The sequence below is a fragment of the Oryctolagus cuniculus genome, chromosome 14, assembly GCF_051225735.1.
Source record: "Oryctolagus cuniculus isolate XC-2025 breed Fujian yellow rabbit chromosome 14, ASM5122573v1, whole genome shotgun sequence".
Lineage (NCBI taxonomy): Eukaryota > Metazoa > Chordata > Mammalia > Lagomorpha > Leporidae > Oryctolagus > Oryctolagus cuniculus.
The window spans coordinates 15272158-15299091 of record NC_142880.1 but is presented as its reverse complement, the minus strand read 5'-3'; positions in this window follow the sequence as shown (position 1 = coordinate 15299091).

The following is a 26934-nucleotide window of genomic DNA, read 5'->3' as shown; positions in this document are numbered from 1 at the left end:
ATAAACAGAATAAAACGTTTAATATGGTGGAATAGCCCAATTCTTTTCCGCCTCTCCTTGACGGTTATTCTGTAGTTCAATGCCTGGTGCATTTTTGCTCGAAGAGGATGAAGCATTCTTCTTTCCAAGTGATATTAATCTCTTTCGCTATCTTAGCAGGGATACATTAACCAGGCCGGACTCTGAACACGTTTTTATTTCTTACCATAGAAAAGACAGCCAGATAGCTCATTAAAATATATCAATGAATAATAACTTCTTCCTTTAAATGAACTAATATCTAAGTTTAATGAAGCTCAGTTTATAGTGATTTTCTGGCTGAAGTGCTCTTCTTTCTGCCTAATTATGTGCACAGCTTTCAGACAACAAGGAGTGTCTTTAACATTAGATAAGAACCTGGGCTTTTATCTCAATCAATAGTCTTTAGCCTTTGAACTCGTGTCAGTGGAAGACCAGTCCGTCACGTTCAGTTCTACCTGACCTCTTTTTCTTCTTCATGCATGCTGCCATTTACAAAAGAAGCACACACGCATACACAGACACACACATGCACACACACAGATGCATGCGCGCATGCACTGGCTCACACATGCTCAGGCTCACCGTTGCACACACTTAAGATACAAGCAGGCAAAGTGTTTCGGTTATTTGTGTGCTCGTGTGTGCGTGTGTATGCACACACGCATGTGTGCACCGGATCCTTTAGAGCTGTAAAGATGTGTGACTGTAATGATGATGTTAAAATTTTCTTGTTTCCTTTCACTGGGCTTTGTGTATCTCAAAGGAGCCCCATATGGTGCTCTTTGTCCGTGTCATTACCTCGTTACAGCCACTGTCTGCCAGCCAAAGGTAGACCGAGCGCTGCAGCTGTAGACAGCGATACAACTGGAATTGTCTAAGGTCAACAGTGCCGTAATTACTTTAAAATGTCAGCGTACAATAAAATACAACAGTTCATCTGGCAGAAAGCAAATTAGCTTTGACCATAGCGTAATTACCCTTTTCTCAGCACCATTAGAAGAGATCAAATCTCCACATTCACTGTTTGAGGAAAGGCCATCAGAGTACACTCTACCTGACAAGGATGCACATTTGCCATTTTGAGATGTAATTAATTGTCCCTATAATAGAAATTTTTATATTTGACTCTGGAATTGAAATGTGTAATAACCTGGCTTCTTCGTTTTAACCATTTTGGTGCTGGGAAAAAAATACATTGTGCCAAGTACAAATAGGTAATACCAAGACCACCCTGAACATATTTTTCATTTTGACAACAGTAGGTTCTTCTGCAGAAGTGATTTCTCTGAAATGAGTCCACACATTATTGGAATGATACTAATATCTGGATCCCACATCAGAGGGAACAAATGAAGAAATTAACATCATTACAGTATTCTTTTCACAGCTTCCTTTCTTTTTTGCTTTGATGTTGCCTGTCAAGCTGGGATAATGTGACCTGAAGTGGCTTTTACACAGTCTGGGAGAAATGTTGACTTCCGCCCCGATCTCCTCTCCGTCTACAACTCCACCTCACAGTGAATGGCTCTCTAGGCCTGGGGGCTCCTCCCCTACCCACATAGCATCAATGTCCCATTAAGCCAAGAACATCCTCTTTTTCTCAAAGACACTCATCATTAATGGTAGAGAGAAATACAAACACACCCACGAGATAGTGGTTTGATTGACGCAGAAGCAAGCAGGAAGGAGCTGACCAGTGACAGTCCCTGAAGGGCAAAACTTCAATGCTGCTTGTTGACCTTCATTAATATTTAAGGGTGCCAAAAATGCTTTAAACTGATTTGAAAGGGCTAGAGGTCTGGGCAGAGTTTCTTCTTGGAACTAGTTGTAGACACATATGAAACAGCTGTTTCATATCACACGAGCCTTGCACTGTGTTTAGAGAATCCCACCACCATAAAGATGTTTATATTTTCTTGATGTTTTATTTGCTGTGTTGTGGGCTTCTTCATACTGTTTCAAATGAGAGAGTGTTTTCTTGGGCTCATAAATCTCTCTTTTGAGTACAGATTTCCTTGGAGGTGGGAGGGTAGCAAGAATTATCTTGGTAACCAGCAAGTATCTTTATCATTTGCAACAAAATCTATAACATAACCCTTCATATTGAACCATTGAGAGTTTTACTCTGTTAAAGCCAAAGTAAAAAAAAAAAAATTAGAAAGCTTTCTGGTAAAATCACTGTAGCATATAATTGATCAGTTGATCTCCTCAGAGCAGAAAATTATGGCACATACTGGGCTTTCTCCCCAATTACTGGATTGCTTTGTTCTTCGGCATTATTTACAACTCTTACATCATTTAAGAATGTAAGAAATAATAAGGGCAATGAAATATTTAAAAAATAAGCTAAATGACCTGATAAAAGTTTTAAGTAGAGGTGAACACTGAGGAAGAAGGAAAAATTGTTTCTTTGAAGGTTAACGAGTCATTGATTAAATCAAGATGCTCATGGAGACACTGCAAGGATGATTTATAGAATTCCGGAGAGTAAATATCACACAGTGAGCTTGGATGGATCTAGGTTGGCTAACACTTTTAGATCGGCAAGACTGACCAAACTGAAATGTTCAGTTTTTCATAAATGGCGTAAATTAATGACGTGCTGTTACTTTGAAAGAAAAGTGAAAATTTTTTTTTTTTCACCCAGTGATGCAGTGGAAGACTCCTGGCAGGTCAATCAGACAGCCATTGAAGTAGTCTGAGGCTTGCGTTAGCCCAGAATTTTAGGTCTATCACAGCCTCACTCATACCCACCTTTTGCCTTCCCTTTTTCCCAACGTAAACTCTACATTCCAGCTATGTTATGTACTCTACCTCCACTTGATCCTGCATCTCTGTCCACTTCTTTGTCATCTGTACTCTCTCTGGATGACTTTTCTGCTGCTTACTGCCTCTATACAATCAGATTATATTCCATCATCGATGTCAGAAGTAAGTCCACAATAATACTCTCATTGTCTATTTCCTAATTGAGTCTTTCTCTTTGAATATATAAAAATGTAATTATCGGTTGGAACAATAGAGACATTAGATTTTTTTTTAGAATTTTCTTTCTCTTCTTCCACTTGGCTTCCATACACCTTGTATTAATAACAGTGAATCCTTAATGGTGGCAATGATCACTTAGCATTCATTATTGCCTCCTGCATTCATCTGCTGTATCCAAACAAATGGTTCCTCAAGTTCAACTTGTTTTCATTTGATTCCAAGCCATAAAGTAGGTAACTCAAAGTGGAAGTACTGCCTAAAAGTACAACAAATGACATCAAATTCAAGATGTGAGTCTTAAGGTAACAAAGGTTGCTTCGTTAACATAGTTGGTTTCTGGGGAAAAAAATGAACAAGAATTCTTAAGGAAATCACAGTATGGATTTATCCAAAGATGTTATAAAGATATAGAGAGATAAATCTTGAAAATAAGTTAAAATTAACATGATGTGCAACTGTCAGAACTAACACATTCCTTATGGAATCCAGCCTGCATTACAGAAAGGCAAACAACCCCATGGAAAGCAATGTTCATCATTTTTTTTTCAACCAATTTATCAGGCAGTCACTTGAAAGGCAGCCAATTATTCATTTGACATTTCCTTTACATTAGCAACCCAAATTGTTAAGGCTATATTTTTATAATGAAATGTTTGTTAAAACTGTAGACTCCCTCTACATTTTTATTTAAATATTGACATCTGAGAGCATTTCCTTTTCAATTAATTGAAGTTATTAAATCTTTCTCCATTTAAAATGCAGGAAAATTGAACACATAGTGGGCTTTGAATTTAAAAATAAAGGCAATTTTGGCATGAGGAATTCGGAGTCTTTTAATTTATGTACATTTATCTTTTAACCCTACCAACAAAAGCCTTATTTTGAAGATATACACTTTTGTGCTTAATGTCTAGCATGTTTAACATGTACTTTTAGGACCAGATTTGCTTTCCTACATTTTGAGAGAGCCATTTCTCATCCTTATTTTTCTAGGTAAACTTCAAACCCTTCCATCCCTTCGCACTCTCAGCTGGTGACTTTGGTTTTATTCTACTGACAAAATAAAACAAAATAGGACATCTACCTCCTGCCAAGATGAAATAACAGGGATCAGGTTTACCCTCTGCAGTGGTTTAAGTGTGTCCCCTCAATGTTCACGTGCCAGAAACTTAATTTCCAATGCAGCAGTGTGGACAGGCCGGGCCTAATGGGAGGTGTTTAGGTACACAAGGACTGTGCCCTCCCTGATAGATTAAGGTCATTTTGGGGAGTGGGTTTGATATAAAAATGAGTCTGGCTTCTTCATGCCCTCTCTCAAGTCTGCTACCATGCTTTGATACAACAAAAACGCCCTCACCAGATGCAGCCCCTTGATCTTGGGCTTCATAGGTCCAGAATCATGGGCCCATTAAACTTCTATTAATTACAAATGATCAAGTCTAGGTTTTCCTGTAATAGAAGTATCAAATAGACTATGCCACCTTCTAAACTCAATAAAAAAATGGAAATTATATAATTTTAAAAATGTTTTCAAAGCATGAAAGTCAGATATAAATCAGGTAAGCCCTATGATTCACAATTTACAGCTTAGAGAAATTCCGGACTGTGCTACAGGGAGAGAAAACACAAGGGAACACATTCAGAGCCCAACGTGCTTCCTGCAGGAAGGAGACAGTGCTGAGAGCCTAGGGAGACGAAGGTAGTTCAATTTCCCAGGGCAGAGGTCCAGAGAAGATGAACCAAAGAAGGCAAGTCCAGAGATGAGAACTGCAGAGGGCTGCCGACAATGCTCAACAGAACCATGAGATCCTAGCAGTGAGGAGACCGTCTATGTCCAGAGAAAATCCATTCAGAAGGATTAAAGAGGACAGTGGCAAAGATCACACAGGGTTAAGGACAATGCCTGTTCCCATTGACTGGACTGGAAAGATACGTAATTCATGAGGTGCTCAGTTGAGTATTCGGGAAAGTCTTGCCTTGGTAGTGGGAAATGACCAGCTCTTGACTGAGCACTGTTTCAAATCTGTTTCAAAATCATAATAAAATACCTAAAGGTAGAAAACTGCTTTCAAGTAACTTAATTTCATTTCAAAGCAAAACTCAAGACTATTTCCAAGAATACAAAATATTTGGCCTGTGACCACATAAAATTAACAGTTCCTAATATGAAATAAAAGATTATTAGACATGCAAAGAAGCAAGAAAACACACTATAAAATGAATAACCAGTCAATCAAAACTGACATGAACATTAGAAGTAGAGTTAAAATAATTACTATAATCATATTTTCATGCATTTGAAGAAAGCTAAATGAGGAACTGAAACATGTAAAATAACCAGCGACCAAGCAAAACACCCTAAGAAAATTTCTGGGGACAAAAGCTAAAATATCTGAGATTTTAAAAAAAGTACACTGGATGAGATCAGTGGAAAAAAATCAGACTTTGTAGAAGAAACAATGAAATTGAGAAAAAAAAACAATAAAAATTACAGAGATGAATGCAAACAGAAAAATATTTTTTCAAACTAAAAACAACTTCAGAGAGATGTGAGACAGCTTCAGATGAAAAATAAATCTGCAATTAGAAATATAAAGATGGATGGAAAGAGGACTTTTGAAGATGTAAGTCTAGAAATTTCCCAATTTTATGAAACACGGAAACCTATAGATGCAAAAAGTTTGAAGAACTCTGAGCACCTGAAAAGAGAAACAGGAAGAGAACCACACCAAGAAACAAGATAACAAAATTCCTCAAAACCAGTGAGAAAGAGAAAATCACAAAAGAAGTCAGAGAAAATGGCATATTGCAGCAGAGGACCAAAGAAAATGATGATAGTAGAATTTGTTTTGTTGGAAATAATGCAATGAAAAAGCCAGAAAAATCATTATTCTTTAATTATTAAAAGAAAAAAATCCTTGACAACCAAAAATTCTAGACACAATGAACATGCATTTTGAAACAAGAGCAAAATAGAGACTTTTTAGAAGTACAAAAGCTAAAAAAAGTTCACCAACAGGTTACTTTCATTACCAGTGATTGTAAAGGAAGTCCTTCGGGCAGTAAGAAAATCATACAAATTGAAATAAGGGTGTACATAAAGGAATGAATAATGCATGAAATTTTAACTACAAAGACAAATGCATAAGACTTTTTTCTCAAAAGATTTTCTTGTGAGAGACATCTTATATGAGTCTTAAAAAGATAATTGACTGTTTAAACTGAAAAAGCAATGTTTTGTGAATTATATGGCATATAAAATAAAAATTTAGGATACAAATGTATAATGTAAAAGAAGTGGAAAAATGGAAGCATACTACTGTAATGTTCTTATACTATAAATGAAAATCACTTGAATTTAAACTGTAAGAAGATAAAGATGTATACCTTGAAACATAGCATAGCGCTAAACAAGTTATAGAAGAATAATCCAGTAAGTGAGATAAAATGAAAAGTTTCACTTAAATAAGGCAGAAAGCTCAGAAAAAGGAAAAAAGAATACAGATGGAACAAACAGCAAAATTGTAAATTTAAACCCAGTTATATCAATAGTAAAATGATAGGAAATATATCTTAGTCAAGGGAAAACTATAGTGCCTAGATTTTTTTTTTATTTGAAAGAAGGCATTAGAGAGAGAAGTAGAGACAGAGAGAGAGGTCTTCCATCTGCTGGTTCACTGCCCAGATGGCTGCAAAGGCTAGAGTTGTGCCAATCTGAAGCCAGGAGCCAGGAGCCTCTTCCAGGTCTCCCACGTGGGTGCAGGTGCCCAAGCCATCTTCCACTGCTTTCTTAGGCCATAGCAGAGAACTGGATTGGAAGAGGAGCAGCTGGCAGAACCGATGCCCACATGGAATGCCAGTGCCTTGGGCCAGGGCCCTAATCCATTGTGACACAGCACTGGCCCCATAGTTTTTTTTTTTTTTTTGGAAAAAATATTTATTTATTTATTTGGAAGGCAGAGTTTACAGTGAAAGAGAAGGAATGATAGCGAGGGAGCATCCTTCAGCTCATTCACTCCCCAAAGTGCTGTAGTACCTAGAGCTGGGCTCGTTTGAAGCTAGGAGCTTCCTCTGGGTCTGCTATGTGGGTCCAAGGGCCCAAGGACCTGGGCCTTTTTAAGTTGCTTTCCCAGGTACATCAGCAGGGAGCCGGATCAGAAGTGGAGCAGCTGGGACTCCAACCATCACCCATATGGGATTCAAACATGTTTTCCATGCTCATCACTTCTGAATATTGCACTGAAAGTTCTAGATAGCGAAGTCAGGCAAGAAAAGTAGAAGGCATCCACATATTGGGACAAAAAAGGTAAAATTGCCTTCTTTACTAGAAGTCATAAGGATTAAAGTAGGGAATTCAATCAAAACTCAAAAAACGGTAAGTACTAGTATTGTGAGTTTTGCAGTACTGCAGGATGCAGGTTATATATGCAAAATCAATTGTATTTCTATATACTGGCAATTAATAACAATAAATAGACAAAAAATAATGAACAAAATAAAAAATGACATTTTCCCCTAAAAACTATGAAACATTGATGATAGACTGGAGAACACTTAAGTAAATGGAAATATTGAATGTATTAGTCAATTGGAAATTGAATATTATTAATCTGTCAATCCTTTCCAAATTATTTACACATTCAATGCCCCCAAATTTCTATTGGGATTTTTTTGTTTGCCTGCTTGTTTTTTTTTTAATGATAAGTTTACTTTGAAATCATATGAAAATGCAAAGGACCTAGAACTGTTAAAGCTGCTTTGAAAAAGAAAAACAAAAAGTTGGATGCTGGACACTGCACAATGTTGAGAAACCTGTTATTTTGTTAGGCAAAGATTTCCTTGATATGACATCACACATACAATCGATAAAGCAAATTTATAAGTAATACTTTATTAAACCTAAAAAGTTCTGCTTTCACAAAATGCCATGAAAGAACGGGTATTTTTAGCTTAGCAGTAAAGATATCTGCATTCAACACCAGAGGAACTTGGTTCAGGTCCTGGCTGCAGCCCCTGACTCCACTTCTTGCCAAGTGTAGACCTTGGGAGTAACTGAGTTCCTGCCACCCATGTGGGGAGCCTGGATCCCATTCCCAGCTTCTAGCATTGGCCCAGCCCAGCACCAGCTATTGTAGGAATTTGGGGAGTGAACCAAAAGTGAGGAACTCTCTCTCTCTCTCTCTCTGACTCTGCCTGTCAAATAACTAAGTAAAGAAATAAATAAAAAAAGAAAACACACACACACACACACACACACACACCATTGAGAGAATGAAAAGAACGAAAATACAAGCTACAAACAGGGAGAATGTAATTGCAAAAGAATATATTCAAAAAAGACTTGCATTCAGAATATGTATATTAAACAAAACTCTAGAAACTCAATAATAAGAAAAAGAAAACACCATTCTCAAAATAGACAAAACATTTGAACAGATGCTTCAACAAATAAACACATAAAATGATGTTCAATATTATTATTCACTAGAGTGATGCAAATGAAAACCACACTGATACACCACCAACTATCTATAATATGGCTAAAATTAACAAGCTTCAACAAATGAAGTATTAATGAGGATCGTGAGGAACTGCAACTTTCATACAGTGTTGATGGGAATGTAAAGTGATACATTTATTTTGGAAAATAATTTTTGGATTTTAAATATTAAACATAACACCCACCATTTGATCAACCTATTCCACTCCCATATGTTTTCCCAGAAAAGAAAAAAGTAGTATACATTTAAGCAAAGAGTTACAAATGGATATTCACAGTATCTTACTCTGTAAAAGTCAAAAAGCTGGAAACAATCCAAATTACAAACAAATTATAAACTACCAACCAACAAATATTGTTGTATGTGTTCAATGAAACCCTACTCAGAAATGGAAAAGAATATGTATAGATTCATATAAAAACTTGGTTGATCTTTAAAAGAATCATGGTAAGTGAAGGAAGCCACCCAGTACCTTTTATATAAAACATGATTCCATTTGTTCAAAGCTATAGGAAATATAAACTGTTCTATAGTGACAGAAATCAGGTCAGTAGTTTCCTGGGAAGGACTGGGCTAGAGACACGTTGGATCTGCAAGCAGGGAAACTTTTGAGAGTGACGGATGTGTTTGCAAGCTTGATAATGGTGTCGGCTTCACTGAGGAGTATATCTGCCGAAACATATTGAGTAGTATGTTTTAAATATGTGTAGTTTATTGTATGTCAAATATACCTAATAAAGCTGTAAGAAGCAATTACCTGAGAAACAAATATTTCTGCTTGAAATAAACCGTACTACCTGCCTTTTTACGTGATCCCTGTCTACTGTCCCCTTGATGTGGATGAATGGCTCTGCTGCTGTCTAAGGCCACACTCTACATTTGCTTACTTCCCGCTTGTGCCTAGGCAAGGGAATCGCATTTGCAATTTTTCCTTCACTTCCTGCATCACCGAATCTCCCTTTCGAGTGAAGCACTCTGTTTGCCTACAAAAACTCTGTGAAAGCTCATACGTAATAAAAGACGTCTCTGCTGACCTCATATCCACCCCTTGTGTCACTCATTTTCACAACAGAGCATCCAAGGAGTACGCATTTAATGTAGCTAACCCTACTGCCTTTAATGTAGTTAAAACGTTTCCTCTTCGAAACACTCTCTTCATTTGGCTTCATCTTTTTCTGACTCCCTTTCTTCTTACAAACGCGCAAATGTTGAAATTCCTAAATATTCAGACATTATTCCTCTTCTCTCATTACATTTTCTCTGGGTGATTTCATCCAATCCCATTGCTTTTAACATCATCTATTTGCCAATGACTCCCAAATGTGTACTGTCAGCTCTCACCATTTCATTGAGCTTCATGCCCATATTCTGAACCTAGATGTTTAACAGTGCATTCAATCTGAAATATCCAAAACAGAGTTCTTTGCTTCATGACTGCTCAAGTAAACGGATTTGTCCTTTGTCTCTGTAGTGTCATCACCTTTTACTCAGTTGCTCAGGCTGAATCCTAGAAGTCATCTGTGACTTCTCTCTTTTGCCAAATCATCCATCTTTAAACCATTTCACTAATAACTTCCAAACATATGACAAATTCAATAATTTCTTACTGTTTCCAGAACTCACATTCTAGTTTTGTGTCTTTGTTATCTTTTACTTGGAGCATGATTATCTCCTAACAAGACTCCTTGTTTCTTTTCCTGGCCCGATACTGATTGTTAGATTGTTTATTTAAAAAAAAAAAATCATATCATGGTTCTTTCCTACTTAGGGCATCTCACTAGTTTCCCTATAATCTTGAAATACTGTTCAGACTCCTTATTACCATCTTTAATGTCCTAGATTACAGGGACCCGTGTCCTCTCTTCCATCCTCACTCATATATGTACTGCATCTCATGCAGTGTGCTCCAGTTAGACTGGGTCATTCTGTTTCTCAAAACAAAAACAAAAACAAAAACAAAAAACAAGTATATTACAACCTTACAATTTTTTAAAGTGTTTTCCATAAAAAGTACGTTTGCACCATATCTTCACACATATCTTGCACTATCCACACCTAAGCAGAAATATCACCTCCACCGAAGAGTCGTCTCTGATCTCCTTTCTGAAATAGGCATGATCACATTCCCTAATCCCACATTCTAGTCTGTCACCACGATTGTTCTCTTTAGAGCTCCATCACCGTCTCTCTGTTCCTGTTTTTATGGCTGGCAGGCTGCATGAGAATAGAGACTCATCCATGGTGTGTTGTCATCTACAATAATGCATTTTAGAGATAGCAAGCACCCCAAAAATAACACGTAGTTGATGATTGTTGTTAAGTGAGTGGATGAATGTCCATTGTACATCATGTGGACATACTCTGTATTGTTCCATTCTGAGTCATTAGTCCATTTTTTGGAGTTTCTGCTCTTTACTTGAGATTTTTCTCACCTTCAACAATTTTTAAATGTTAGTTTTTATTTTATTCAAGTGAGAGGCAGAGACATATAAATATGTAGAGACAAAGGCAAAGAGGAGACAGAGAGCTCTCATTTGTTGGTTCACTCTCTGAATGCCTATAATGGCCAGGCTTGGGTCAGACTAAAAGCCAAGAGCTGAGAATTCAATTCTGGCCTCGTACATGGGCCAAGACCCTCGTACAAGACCCAATTGAACCATCTCAGCTGACTCTCGGAGTGTGGATTCATACTGAAGTTGGAATTGGGAGTAGAGTTGGGACTGGAATGCAGGCATCTTCACAGGCCTCTAAGCACCAACTTCCTTTAAAGATATTTTAAAATTTCATTATTTAATCTTTTATGAAGTAGAAAGACAGAAAGCTAGAGACAAAGGGAGAGAGAGAGACCAGAGACAGAGATCTGAGATTTTTCTACAAATAATATATCCTCCAGATTAGAAGCAAAATGTAGTCAGTTCTTGCTTGTCCCATTGGCATCAAATAATGTGATAGTACTCTACTATTTCCTGATTGTTGTCTAATAGCAATAGTGCTACAGGAATCATGGGATTTAGGAGGCGTGTTTGCAAAGTGAAGAACTCTATCGTGACTACATGCTTTATACAAATTAGTTATTTTACATATGCTGTCTCATATACTATTTCTATTTTACATATAGAGAAACTGAATATTTTTTAAAAGATAATCAGCTTACCCATTATAACAGAACAAAGCATTTGACATATGAGTACCTGGATAAATTTTAGGGTCATTGTGACCTATGTTTTATCAGGAAAGTTTCCACTATCCCTCATAAACTTTGAGAGACAAAATAATAATAATAATAATAATAATAATAATAATTGAATATTATTTTGTTTGTTCAAAGATAAGTTGCTTTTTCTTATGTATTTATGTTTTTGTATTCTTTTTTTTCTCTTTTACTCCTTAACTCAAAAAATATAGGAATCCAAAATAATGGTGAACACAAAAACTTTGTTGGATAATTTGAATAGATAATTCAGTGATTGAAAGTTTTCTAAGTAGAACCATTGTGGGACCACAAAGATTGAGACAACTCTTTATGCTGATTAGAGACATCAGTGCTAAGGAAGTAAAGTTCCTGATTTTGTATCATTTACACAAAATGTTTGCTTTGTGTTACTTCAGGCCTCCTGCATCCATACAATCTTCTGTTGTCACCAATATAAGCAATTACTCAAATTAATTTTGAGTAAGAGAGGGTGGATGGCTCAGAGCTACATCTCTGTAACAATAGTCATTCATATTATTGTCTTTTGCAAAATACTTTTAAAATCTGTGTAAATGATCACTTGAGAAAATAGAATAATTTTTGTTTATATTTTTCAAAATTAGAATACCAATCAAGTTAATCTTTCCATACTACTATTGCAACATAGACAGAATATCATTTATTTTAATATGTAAGCTTAATATAGATATATTATATTTATATTTTAAATAGTATGACTTTCTTATTTTAAAACCCAGTCCTTGTATGTATCCCTAAATGAAGACATGTGTTAGCAAAGGACCAATAGAAAGGATCAGGTGCTTATGCTTAAGTGAAAAAACTATGTCAGAATGCATTCCATACTGATACAGAGTAATAGAGATGGGCACGGGAAAGTTAAACACCACATGGAGGCCATTTGTTCCTTCAAAGCATGATACAGATTCAAACCTTCAGATAAAAATGTACAAGCTGCCAACTTCAAAGGAGAAAAATCAAAAACTAAAAACCAACAATTGAGAATTGTACCTTGCATACATAAACACTTAGTGTGCAGATGTGTGCTGGTACCTCACATTCATAGGGCATATCTATGTCAACCCATATTATCCTAATAGCTGAATCAGAAGATAAGTGTTAAAACCTCTGAATTCATAATGCTTTGTGTACATAAAAAAATTCATAAGGTTCTGCAGAAATCCTGGCATATACAACATTTAACATTATTTACATTTAATTAGGCAAAATCAAATCCGACAAAGTTGGTTTATTAGATTTCTCCAAGGCCAGTTGTTTATGTAAGTACTGAATCATTAATATGCAGCTTCTTTCATAATTATTAGGCTGTCAGATAAGAAACCTGCTGCATAGGACAGATAAAGAAACTTGGAGATAGTCACAGATATAAACCCCAATTCACACTGCTAGAGCATCTGGAAAAGTCTTGCATGAAAATGTGAATTGCTTTACGGAGGTAAACTACAGGGATGCAAACAAAGCAGTGAAAAGCTAATGTTCATTTGTTTCGTTCCCTTTTTAAACTGGGGAATTAAGTAGCAAATCATAGAGTGAAATCATTACATTAGAATTTTTTAAGTTTAAAGACTTACTGGAAAACTCAAAAACACTTTCATCAACATAGATGTCAAGATGAAGATGGACTGAAGTTATAATACATTTCCATTGATAAAATAATGACCTAAAATGCTGCCACTCTGTTTTTCAGACTGAAATTCCAAACATTGAGTTTAGGAATAAAGTAGAAATAAACTTATCTGAAAGTTTATATAAATTCTTAGTGAGAAGTCTACTTTCTTCTTTTTTAAAGATTTATTTATGCATTTATGTATTTGGAAGGTAAAGTTACACGGTGAGAGGGACACACACACACACACACACACACTGAGATCTTCCATCCACTGGTTCACTACCCAGATGGCCACAATGGCCAGGACTGGGCCATACTGCAGCCAGGAGCCAAGCACTTCATCCTGGCCTTCCACATGGGTGGCCAGGGATGCAAACACTAGGGCCATCTTCCTCAGATCTCCCAGGCACATTAGCAGGGATCTGGATATGCAGTGGACCTGCTGCACCACAACATCAGCGTTGAGACATCTATTTTCTATAATTGCTCACACCGGCTGCTTTTTTCTCTCTCTGGATTCTCACATATGCCTCCCTAAGTGATAGCCCCAGAAATGCTATAAGTAACTTGTGCAGGTACTGAGAGTTTGTCACCTTGAATCTAGTGCTAGCCCTGAGACCTGCAGTTGGAATGAGGAATGGGGATGGGGTGGGGATCACACTGTAGGAATCTAACTGTAGGATGTGATGGGATGTAGAAAGGATGGGCAACAAGTAGAGGAAAGGAACCAGGGTGAGCTCTTATCAGAGAGGTGGCGTGTCTGCTGAGAAGTTTGGTTACCTGAAAGCATGGAGGAACCTGAGGGTGATTGTGTCCACATTATAGGAACATCTTAACAGTATTCCTGTGGCTCTTCTGTGTAGTGTGCTATGCACCAGGAGCTCTACATGTATCATTTCATTGTTTTAGAAAACTCAATTACTCCCAGTGCTTTACAGAAAAAGGCATTTCCAGTCGAAGGCTATGTCGGTAGCGGTGTGTCAGATTAACGAGCCGTGTTTGCTTTGCTGGCTGATTCACAATTTCTGAGTTCAGTGCTGTGTTCTGAATGAAGGGAGTATTACCATTCTTATGAAAACTACTAGCCACTATGCCTAAAAGAGAATGCCCAGAGACTAGGGTAAACTATATGAAGCGTCACTGCTATCTGAACTCAGAAATTCTCCCGATGTTTTAGAGCAAAACTTCCAAAACTAAAGCCCATAAGATGGTCTATTATTTTTAAAATGTATCTCAAAGATAGAGTGCTGTCATCAGATGGCTCACTACCCAAATTTGCCCACACGGCCAGGGCTGAGCCAGGATCCCAGAGCAAGGAGCCAGGAACTCAATTCAGGTCTTCCATGTGGGTGGAAGGGATCCAATTACATGCACCATCACCACTGCCTCCCAGGGTGAGACGCTGGCATCAAGAAGTGGGGGTGGGAATTGAATCCAAGCTCTCTGGTGCAGGGACATGGGCATTTAACTGCTAAGCTAAATGTGCATTCATAATACTCTGCTCCTTTCTTCATTTACCTGAATATAGAGATCACCAGTTTACCTTGTGGAAGAAGTGAGAGGAAGTATTTCAAACTTCCCTATGAATAAAGTTGCAATTTCCAGAAGTAAGTTTGTCTGTTGAGACTGCTTTGTAATGTTCAGAGGCCTATAAGAAAGAAGTGTCCTGAGAACTTTTCTCTACTTTATTATCTTAGGTACTGCAAAATTTGTCTTCATTTGTATACTTACTCTGATAGAGAGATGCGTCGGATACAAATTTTCCAGGCTGCTATTTTTGGAACATATGGGCAAAGCTGAAATATATGAACATATGTATGTATGTTTGTGTACGTATATGAGCGTGTATATTTGTATAAGCAACCACATTTTTATTTTCCCCCTCTTCTTCCCTCCCTCTTCTGCATTTGGAAGATATTTGAAATATAGAACATGTGTTGGGTGGGCAGGCAGTATTATTTTATAATGATCAACAGTTGTGTGGGTGTGCATGTGTTTCTCTTACCAAATATACAAGCAATTAATCTATTATGTGGCTAAAAATTATTCCTTATGAATGATTCCCATTTTCTTGGTGGGCATACATTATATATTCTTCCTTGAAAGAAGAGAGAATATATATAAATTGCCTAAGAAAATTTGAGTCTAACATATTGTAGAAGCATCAGTCAAATAAGAATTTATCAAAATTTAAAAATAGATAAACATTAGTAATTATGATAACTAGTGGCATTATTCAAGGGTAGTCAGTCTAATGACATGGAGTGGGGTTTGTGGGTTTGTGTGTATCCAATCATATGTGTGTCCATCAGTTTGTTCTGAAATACACACATGGGAGAACCTGTGCTGTGAGTTCTTAAACATGTAGGAACTTTTTGACAAATTTTGGTGGAATTAATTTTCTGATAATTTTATATATTAATTTTAATTTTATTATTTTCATTTTGTTTGAAAAACAGGATGACAGAAACAGATCTTCTATTTATTGGTTCACTTCCCAAAGGTCCCCAGTGTCCAGGGATGCGTTGGTCTGAAGCCAAGAGCTTGTAACTCCATTTGGGTCTCCCACATCGATGGCAGAGACTCAAGTTCTTCAATCCTGTTGCCTTCCAGTTGTTCTTGAGCAGGAAGCTGGATTGGGATCAGAACAGCTAGGTCATGAGCCAGGTACCCTGACATAGGGCATAGCCACTGAACCTCTGTGTCCAATGCTGTACCCTTCCCACACCCTCAACCTCCAATTTTCCCAATATTTTAAATATACACTTATATTGATAATACCTTCTGTGTAACAATAAACCTAAAAAAGATGCGTATGGAGTTGCACAATGTATTTTTCTTTGGTGATGTGTACTTTCTTAAAAGTGGCCCATAGTTATCATGCCGGTCTTTTCCTGTTTTGTTTTCTATCATTTGCATTTCAATGAAAATAAAACGGCTAAAAATATGGTTGATGATTGATTACAACTTTAAATTTGGACTATCTATTTATACTTTCTGTATACCAAATAAAATTATTAAATAGTACCATTAGCCATTTCAGAAGATGAAAAGCTAAATCTTAGATGACTTTGAAAGGAATAAAATTAGAGTGGGCATTGTGGAGTAGCAGGTTAAGCCTCCACCTACTGCTTCACTTCTGATCCAGCTCCCTGCTATTGCGCCTGGGAAAGTAGCAGAAGATGGTCCATGTGCTTGGGCCCCTGCACCCACAAAGAGAACTGAAAGAAGCTCTGGGCTCCTGGATTTGGCCCAGCCCAGTCCTGGCCATTGTGGCCCTTTAGGGAGAAAACCAGCTGTTGGATACTCTGTCTTTCTTCTTTCTGTAACTGTGCCTTTCAAATAAATTTTTAAAAAGTAAATCTTTTAAAAAATGAAATAAAAAGCCCATGAGAGTATTTTAAGCATAGAAAGCCAAGACACTTTGGCAAAAAACAAAAAAACAAAACCTAAATGAAAGATCTCTGTGAGTGAGATCCCAGTGGAAAGAATAGGCCATCAAAGAAGGAGGTACCTTTCTCTGAAGGGAGGAGAGAACTTCCACTTTGACTATGGCCTTGTCTAAATATGATCAGAGTCGGTGAACTCAAAAGGCTTCCATAGCCTTGGTAACTCATGACAAGAGTCTTGGGTGATTACTGACGTCATAAATAAGAGTGTCAATTGTTAAACAGACAACAAGAGTCACTGTGCACTTACTCCCCATGTAGGATCTCTGTCCTTAATGTGTTGTACTATGTGAATTAACAGTATAACTAGTACTCAAACAGTACTTTATACTTTGTGTTTCTGTGTGGGTGCAAACTGTTGAAATCTTTACTTAGTATATACTAAATTGATCTTCTGTATATAAAGATAATTGAAAATGAATCTGGATGAAGAATGGGATGGTAGAGGGAGTGGGAGATGGGAGGGTTGCGGGTGGGAGGGTGGTTATGGGGGGGGGGGGAAGCCGCTATAATCCGAAAGTTGTACTATGGAAATTTGTATTTATTAAATAAAAGTTAAAAAAAGAAAATAAAAAAATAAAAGCATACATACACATACTAAAAAAATGGAATAAAATTTTATTATATAACTATTGATTAGAGGTTGTTGATATCATCTATTCATTTAAACATGTTAAGGGATCTTAGGTGTCTTTTATGATAAAAAAAATTTTACTCTTTGGACAGGGGCTTCTAGTGTTTGAAATTGTTGAGGGATTTTACCGTATCTCTGACTTAATCATCAAAATATCTCACTTTTCACTCATAATGTAGCCACATCCTCTTTTTCAAAAAGAAAAAAAATATTTATTCATTTGACAAGCAGGGTGACAGAGACAGAGGGAGAGTCAGAGATCTTCCATCTATCATTCTCCAAGTGGCCTAGATAGTCTGACTGGGCCAAGCTGAAACCAGGAACATGGAACTTCATCAGGGTCTTACATGTAGATGGCAGGGTTTCAGGCACATGGGCCATCTTCTGCTGTCTTCCCAGGCACATTAGCAGGGAGCGCTATTGGAAGTGGAGCAGCAGGAACTGGAGCTGATAACTGAACATGGATGCCGGCGTCTGACAGAGACTTAACTCGCTGCAGCGCAACGCGGGCCTCAGAATACAACTGCTTTCTATATATACACTATGCCATGCAAAGCTGCACATACAAAGCATATGTATGCTTCGAAGACTAACCCCCATTTGTTTCTCATAAATCTTGGAAAATTGAGGTGATGAAGAGATTATAGTAGTAATAACCGAAAGCCCACGTAGTTCTTCACCCAGTACTTCTCTCTGCACACTGAAGGAATCAGTTAAGCTACTTTACCCAAAAAAAAAAAGTGTTCTTTTTTTTGGGGGGGGGTAAGTCAATCCTTTCTTGATAAGGATTTACTCAACTTCAAATATTGTGCCTTTACTTGGAAAGCATTAACCTGCATCTTTTAAAAACAGAAATCAGAACAAGATTAGTATGTTTTTAACACAGAAATAGCACACTTGTCAGTCTGTTAGCCAATTTCTATGCTTCCTATTATGGTTCTCTTATTACAAACTCACAAGCAATGTTTTCCTAAAAGCACCTTTCAAGTCCTCTGCCTTTCACTGAAATGTGGCTGCTACTGTGTACTTATTTTAAAAATGGCTTGACAGAATTGCTAATGTTCTCATTCCTTCAGGATATTTCCTAATACTTGTAGCCTTTTCATGTTTCTAATTAGGCCAGTAATGGTCCCTGAAGTTAAACCAATTAAAATTATTTACTGTGACACACAGTGTGGAGATAATTATCTGATATCTGAATCCAACTTCTGCTTACTTCGCAACATTACTTAATAGAAAACAGAGAAACTGATGCCCGTGCTTTCATTTCACTTGTCTACCAAATGTGTTTGCCCTATAGCAAACTGTTTAAATAAAGCATTAAAATCTTTGTGGTGCTAATCAAAATGTTTAAAATCCACTCACACTCCCTTTATAGTTCTGAAAAGCATATAAAAACTCTTAGACATTACCTTTTACATTATAGCTGCTGACCAGTGTGGTATTACAGGCACATTATACACAGATAATGCAGCTTCTGCAGTTTCTTGCAGCCCCATGTTCCTCTATTCCTCCACTTTTGTTGTGTAATTATTTTTTTCTTCTTAACATTTCTCCTTTTTACTTTTTCTTTGTCTTGCCAAGGCTTGTTTCAGTATTGCATGGTTCACCATAAGAGGTATAAATCCAATGAACTTTGTAATTTAAGCTTTATGCAAACAGAAGATCATTCTATACAGTCTAAATAGTTATTTCAGAATCAAGCAAAACAAATTGCATGTATTATCTTTTTATTCTTTGCATAGGGTTGGGTGTTTTGGAAGATTGGAAGTTTGCAAAGATTTTAATTGACAGCAGAAGTCCTAGGAAAAGTTCAGTTTATATTTAATGTAAAGCAAAATTTCTAGAAAGAAAAATGCACAGAGCAAGTAAATCATGTTGTGAGCAATGCTTTTCATTAAAAGTTGGCTGCCACTGTGTAGAGAATTTGGATAAATGTAAAAACTGAGCTTGTAAGTTAGGCTTGCATATGCTGTAGTCAAATGCCAGAGTGCAATCTCATAAAGAATTATAGCTTAGACACTTTGAGAACATTTAGCCCATAATCCCAATGCAAATTATTCTAAGAGAAAATTGAGTTTCATGCCAAAATGCCACCTTGAGACTGGCAATGTACAGTTGGTCATTTAGCCTGTTCTTAGGATGGATCCTTTTACTGTTTCCTGCTTTTGGTTCCAATATTCCTGCAAACCAGTACAGATATGGTACAGACAGATACATTTTCCAAGCCACTGTGTGCTTAACTGGAAGCCTCTGACAATTTCTGATAACTTTTCAATTTGAAGAAACCAACTGTGACAGGGAGAAGGTAGAACTGCCCTTCTAGTCAAAACCATAGTCCAAGAACTGTTGCTGGGGATTTCTAGTACTGCCTTTGGCTTGGGAATGGTGTGTATTAGATTCAGGAATTCCTGTTAGGAGGGATGATATGAGTTACTCCATCATTTCAGGTAGGAGGGGTTGCTTTCCTGGATGTCCCACATGCTTGAGTAGGCCATGGGGTCAGCTGTGTGCCAGGTAAAGTCGTAGAGATGTTTAGAGACGTCAAAACCGCTCAGGACCAAGATGGAATCTTCTGCACAGCTCCCATTCCTCCGGCCCTGGGTTTAGTCTCAGCACAATTAACCTGTGTTTGTGATGGTTCCCACCTGAAGAACTCTATGTTCTTCTTGCTACCAGAGATGTCCTATGTACCTTCATACATACCTTATTGCATTCTGATTGCTTGTCTAGGTTGGTAAACACATATTAAAATTTAACTGCCACCAAAAACATTCTTTCAGTTAATGATATCAAGACTTCTGGGAATAGGTGATACTGAGGATTATAAATTTTAAAAAAGTATTCAAAGATGAGTAAAAGATGAGTTTTCCAATTATATTTACTTAATCATACTGTCTCTAATTTTTACAATTTCACTTATGGAAAATATGTTGCATTATTTTATATAGTACATTAAGTATTTTATCAATGTTATCTTTGTCTTCTTAACGATTTCAGAAATTTGTGCCAAGTACCGGTGACTCATGAAGCATTTAACATGCAGAAATTTACAAAATAAATACTTAATTCTTAAAGTTGATACATAATCCAAGAACTGTGTATTTTGTATTATGAATAAAGCAAGGGCTTAGCACTAAATGAGATGCAGGAATAAATAAAAGCATCAGAGTCCCTCTGCTCAGTATGAAATTCTAGGAGGGAGAGACAAGTTGATGTGCATATGAACAAATAATATGCAGAGCAAATAAACTAGGAGAGCAAACCAAAAAAGGATAAGAGGTGAAGTCACCAATGGTGGGAGTGGAGATTTCATTAGATACGGTGGTTGGGAAAAATAGGGGAAATAAAATTTAAGAGGAACAAAATTCGAACTGTAACAATAAGTATCTTATTAAATAAGTTGAAGCCATTAAAATACAATCATTAAAAAATCTGTTTTATTGATCCTTTAAGCCTCTCATGTTTAGGTTTTCTTTTCTTTTTTTAAAATCATTATTTATTTATTTATTTTTTGTTTATTTATTTATTTATATGAAAGGCAGAGTTACAGAGAAAGGAGGAGAGGGTGCGATATCTTCTATCCGTTGACTCCCCAGATGGCCGCAACAGCAACATCCAGGTCTGGCCAGGCCAAAACAAGGAGCCAGGAGCTTCATCCGGGTCTCCCATGTTGGTGCTAAGGCCCAACAACCTCAGCCATCCTCACTCCTCTCCCAGAAGCAAGCTGGATCAGAAGTGGAACAACCAGAATTCAAACCCATGCCCATAAGGGAATCCGGCATTGCAGACAGTGGATCAACCTGATACGCCACAAAAATGGGTCGATTTTTGGTTTTCTGATTTTTTAGTTTGCTGACAATGTCTCTGATTTTAGTGACCACAACACAGCTCTCTGAGTAAGCCCTTATAGCTGTGTCTGTGGTCCTGGATGGTGGAGAACGTAGCTTCTGCCCGTCTATCATGGGGAGAGCCCATTTAGGCCATTCTACCTGCACTTCAAGAAGTCACCAGTCAGATGATTTTCTGGAGTATGAATATTTTCCTTGTAATTAATGGAAGCTTTGGAGTTAGATCTGTTTACTTTCCCTGTACAGACACAGCTACCTCAAACACATTCAGCATGCTCTCCAGCCCAGGGATTTTCTCCAGGACAGTTGTGACACAGGGCTCCAGATCTACATCTATGAGTTCTTGGAAGGCATCAGGCAGTGCAAAAACATCTGTCCACATATTTTCAGTGCCCAGCTCACATTCCATTTCCTGGAGACTCACCTACTGCCGCTGCAGTGCTGGGGCAAACCACTTTCACCTGTGGCCTGGGGACACTTGCCCTTGACCCAACACAGCCAGCTTAGCTGGAGACAGGTAGGAAATTAGGGCTTCCACCAAGGGAAGCCAATAGATACCAGGTTACAAAGCCTGGGCTTTCTACTTTCCAGATCCATGAGCTTGCTATGTCATTGTGCTTCAAAGAGTCACCTGGGGGTGGGACCACTGCTTGGGTCGCCGGCTTCCTTTTTTCCTTCCTGTTCCCTCCTGACTGAGAGATTTCTCCTGAATAGGGAAGATTATAAACTACTTATTCTTTTTTTTAAATTATTTATTTTATTTTTTCCCCAAAGAAACCTTTTATTCAATGAGTACAAATTTCCTAAGTACAATTTTAGGAATATAATGATTCTTCCCACCATCCCCGCCTTCCCACCCACACTCCCACCTCACCTCTTCCTCCCTCTTCCATTCCCAGTCCCATTCTCCATTGATTCATTTTTTTTTTTTTTTGACAGGCAGAGTGCACAGGGAGAGAGAGAGACAGATAGAAAGGTCTTCCTTTGCCGCTGGTTCACCCTCCAATGGCCGCCGCGGCTGGTGCGCTGTGGCCAGCGCATTGCGCTGATCCGATGGCAAGAGCCAGGTGCTTCTCCTGGTCTCCCATGGGGTGCAGGGCCCAAGTACTTGGGCCATCCTCCACTGCAATCCGGGCCATAGCTGAGAGCTGACCTGGAAGAGGGGCAACTGGGACAGAATCCGGCGCCCCGACCAGGACTAGAACCTGGTGTGCTGGCGCCGCAAGGCGGAGGATTAGCCTAGTGAGCCGCGGCACCCGCCCATTGATTCATTTTCAATGAACTTTATACATAGAAGACCAACTCTATACTAAGTAGAGATTTCAACAATTTGCACACACACACACAAACTGTTTGAGAACAAGTTTTACAGTTAATTATCATAATACAACTTACTGAGCCAGCGCCATGGCTCACTAGGCTAATCCTCCGCCTTGTGGCGCCGGCACACCGGGTTCTAGTCCCGGTCGGGGCACCTGATTCTGTCCTGGTTGCCCCTCTTCCAGGCCAGCTCTCTGCTGTGGCCAGGGAAGTGCAGTGGAGGATGGCCCAGGTACTTGGGCCCTGCATCCCATGGGAGACCAGGATAACTATCTGGCTCCTGCCATCGGATCAGCGTGATGCACCGGATGCAGCGCGCCAGCCGTGGCGGCCATTGGAGGGTGAACCAACGGCAAAGGAAGACCTTTCTCTCTGTCTCTCTCTCTCACTGTCCACTCTGCCTGTCAAAAAAAAAAAAAAAAAAAAAAAAAAAAAAAAACTTACTGAGGACAGAGGTCCTGCATGGGGAGTAAGTGCACAGTGACTCCTATTGTTAATTTAATAAATTAACACTGTATGATGTCAGTGATCTCCGGAGGAGCTTGTCATGAGCTCCCAAGGCTATGGAAGCCTTTTGAATCCACAAACTCTGTCAGTATTTAGACAAGGCCATAAGCAAAGTGGAAGTTCTCTCCTCCTTTTAGAGAAAAGTACATCCTTTTTTGATGGCTCCTTATTTCCACTGGGGTCTCTCTCACAGAGATCCTTCATGTAGGACATTTTTTTGCCACAGTGTCTTGGCTTTCCATGCCTGAAATGCTCTCATGGGCTTTTCAGCCAGACCAGGATGCCTTAAGGGTTGATTCTTTATTTTTTATTTATTTATTTATTTTTTATTTTTGACAGGCAGAGAGGACAGTGAGAGAGAGAGAGACAGAGAGAAAGGTCTTCCTTTGCCATTGATTCACCCTCCAATGGCTGCCGCGGCTGGCGCGCTGTGGCCGGTGCACCGCGCTGATCCGCTGATCCGATGGCAGGAGCCAGGTACTTCTCCTGGTCTCCCATGGGATGCAGGGCCCAAGTAGTTGGGCCATCCTCCACTGCACTCCCTGGCCACTGCACTCCCTGGCCTGGAAGAGGGGCAACCGGGACAGAATCTGGCGCCCTGACTGGGACTAGAACCCGGTGTGCCGGCGCCACAAGGCAGAGGATTAGCCTAGTGAGCCGTGGCGCCGGCGTTAAGGGTTGATTCTGTAAACTACTTATTCTTAATGTCTTATCAAATACCTAGTTCACCTTGGAGTCAGATTTATTAATGACCAATTTTCTAAGCATGTGTCCATTTCACTGAATTCTCAACTGTAAGGAAATAAATATTTTCATGATATTGTTCCATACTTTGAATCTCTACTGCAGTTGCAATAGTGTTTCCTACATTACCCCATTATTTATTTGTGCCTTCATTTCTTCCCTCAATTTCAGAAGTTTTCATATTATCATTTTTTCAGAAGTGGTTTTGCCTCATTGAGTCTTTTATTTAATATTCAATTTCTATTTAATTAATACCATTTCTTTAGTAGCTATTTTCCTTTACCTGCTTTCCATGTTCTTGGCAATTTAAAATATAATTTATTATTTAATTACTTAAAATTTTTGACTAACCTGTAATACTTGTACCATTTCATGGAGTACAATACATATTTCCACACATAAGTGGTATAAATCAATCAAGCCAGGTAATCAGCCTTTCATTGCATGGTCTTTCATTTGTGTTTGGAGCTGGATTCTCTTTTTACCTAATTTATTTTCACATTTGTTTGTATTGATATAAATATTCAAGCAAATACTCCCCACTGTGTTTTCCATGATTTCAGCAGGTGTTATATACTATTTTAATATTTTTCATTTCTGAGTATTTGAGTATCTTCTAATTTTAATTATAATTTCTTCATTGATATGTGAATTAGATTTATAAGTCTTTAAAATATTTTATGGTTTTTCATTGTCATTGAATCTTAGCCTGATTTTTTATTGGTTAGATAATGCATTCAGATATCAATTTAAATTTCTTTAACGTTGCAATTGACTTTTTAGTGATCAATTCCTATAAATCTTTTCTGTATTGTAAGGAAGGAGTATATTTTCTCCTTGTGGCTGTTGTAAGATGTATTATTTTTAGTTCCACTAATCTGTATGGTGCTGTTCCTAACATTTAGATCTGTTTGAGTTTTTGCATATTTGATCTATCACAGGGAAAGATATATTAATCTCTCTCTCTACATCATGTTGGATTTAGCAGTTTTTGCTGTCAGTTTTATTTGACTTTTTGAATTATGTATATTGAATCTTAATTTTACTTTCACATTCACGAATGGTTGTACCTTGCTGGTTAATTTAAAATTTTAACAATGTGTAATAACTAACACTATCACTAACAATGCTTTTCATTTTAATTGCTTTTGGTCTGAGAGTAATGTAGCTATTCAAGGAGATTGCAAACATTCATGAAAATGTATATTATGAAAAAATTGTGCATGTATTTCAACTTTTTGCATCAAAATAGACAACCTTTCAATATCATTTTCCATGAATCCTTTGAAATACTTTCGCATTAGCACTTCCTATTATTATGTTTAGTATATCCTTTTTCCAGCCATTTTGCTTCCTATCTTTCTGTATCCTTCTGTTCTTTTAAATCAACATATCTATTTCACCCATTTTGGCAAACACTGTCTTTTTACAATTTCCCTCTCATCTAAGATACTGAAGTCAGAAAAGTCACATGCCAAGGGTATAGAGAGTTTCCCAGTCTTGCAGCACTTGGCTGTGAGGCATCGGCTAGAAGCATAGCATAGATCTCCTAGAACATGCTGCACCCTTTCCTTTGCTCTTCTTTTGCCCTCACTCGTCTCTTGTTGCAGGTACTTCCTGCACCCATGTATGACTGCCGTTTCCCCCTGCCCCACCCTACCACCTCAGATATGGGATTAAATATCACTTTCTTAGAAAACTTTTCCTTGTCTACCATATAGAAAATAACTTTCCATCTGTCTTCTCTATTTTCACACCTGATTTTCTTCCATTACCTAGTTACCACCTGTATTAGTTTTATCTATTCATTTATGTATTTAGAGCTAATAGAATTTATGTTCCATAAGTGCAGTTTTTATTTTTTCTCTATTATTACTCATTGTAGTCATAGCACCTAGGAGAAATCTTTGGCACACAGTGGGTGCTTAATAAATATAGATTGGAAAAAGTGTCATGAACCATATTTAAATCAAGGATGCCATTTTAAAGAAGGAATGAATATCTGAGGAAATATTTAAAATGAGTAGAGATGTGCAATGCCCACCCCCATACACAATGCAACAATTTTCTGGAACCTGGAACAGTATTTCACTATAACAAACAGAAACTGAGAATTTAGGTTCTTGGGCTAGTTTGCTCTCTCTCTCTCTCTGCCACTTCCTTGCTTTGTGATCTTGAGCAGGTCAGTTAATCTCCCTCTGCTAGTTTCTTCATTATTAAATGGAGATAGTAACAGAAACTCTTTTAGTAAACATGAAGTAATACACATAAAATACTTAGAACAGTGGGAACTCATAGGAAGTCTTCCATGAGTGTTAGCTATTTATTGTATTTTTTTTTAAGATTTCTTTAATTTATTTGAAAGACAAAATTACAGAGAGAGGTAGAGACAGAGAGACAGGTCTTCCATCTGCTGGTTCACTCCCTAGATGGCCATAATGGCTGGAGTTGTGCCAATCTGAAGCCAGGAGCCAGGAGCCAGGAGCTTCTTCTAGGTCTCTTACTTGGATGCAGGGGCCCAAGGACTTGAGCCATCTTCTACTGCTTTCTCAGGCCATAGCAGATAGCTGGATCAGAAGAGGTGCAGCCGGGACTAGAACCGGCGTCCATATGGGATGCTGGTGCTTCAGGCCAGGGCTTTAACCCTCTGTGCCATAGTGCTGGCCCCAGCTACTTATAGTATTAAAGTCAACTGTACTGAGAAAAGGGTGCATTATATGCTTTCTTACCATGATGATGTTTTAAAATCATTTGTCCAATCTAATTCAACCTGGTTTTGATTCCATATTCACAAAGGCATGTCTTGGTGATTGTTTTGCTTCATTGTGTCTACAGATAGGGAAAGGATAGTCTGACCCTCTGCTGAGATCTATGACTATTAGTTCCATTGTAAATTAATGTATATTCTTTTTATGAATAGGCTCATAAGTGTGTCTAAAAGGGGAAAGTATCCGGACAAGCTATCTAAGCACAGAATATTTGAGATCCCTGTGTCGCTTGGTTTTTTGTTGATTGGTTAATATGAAACTTTACTCAAAAAAGTGTCATGAATTAGAAAATACAAGTGCAACCCAAGAT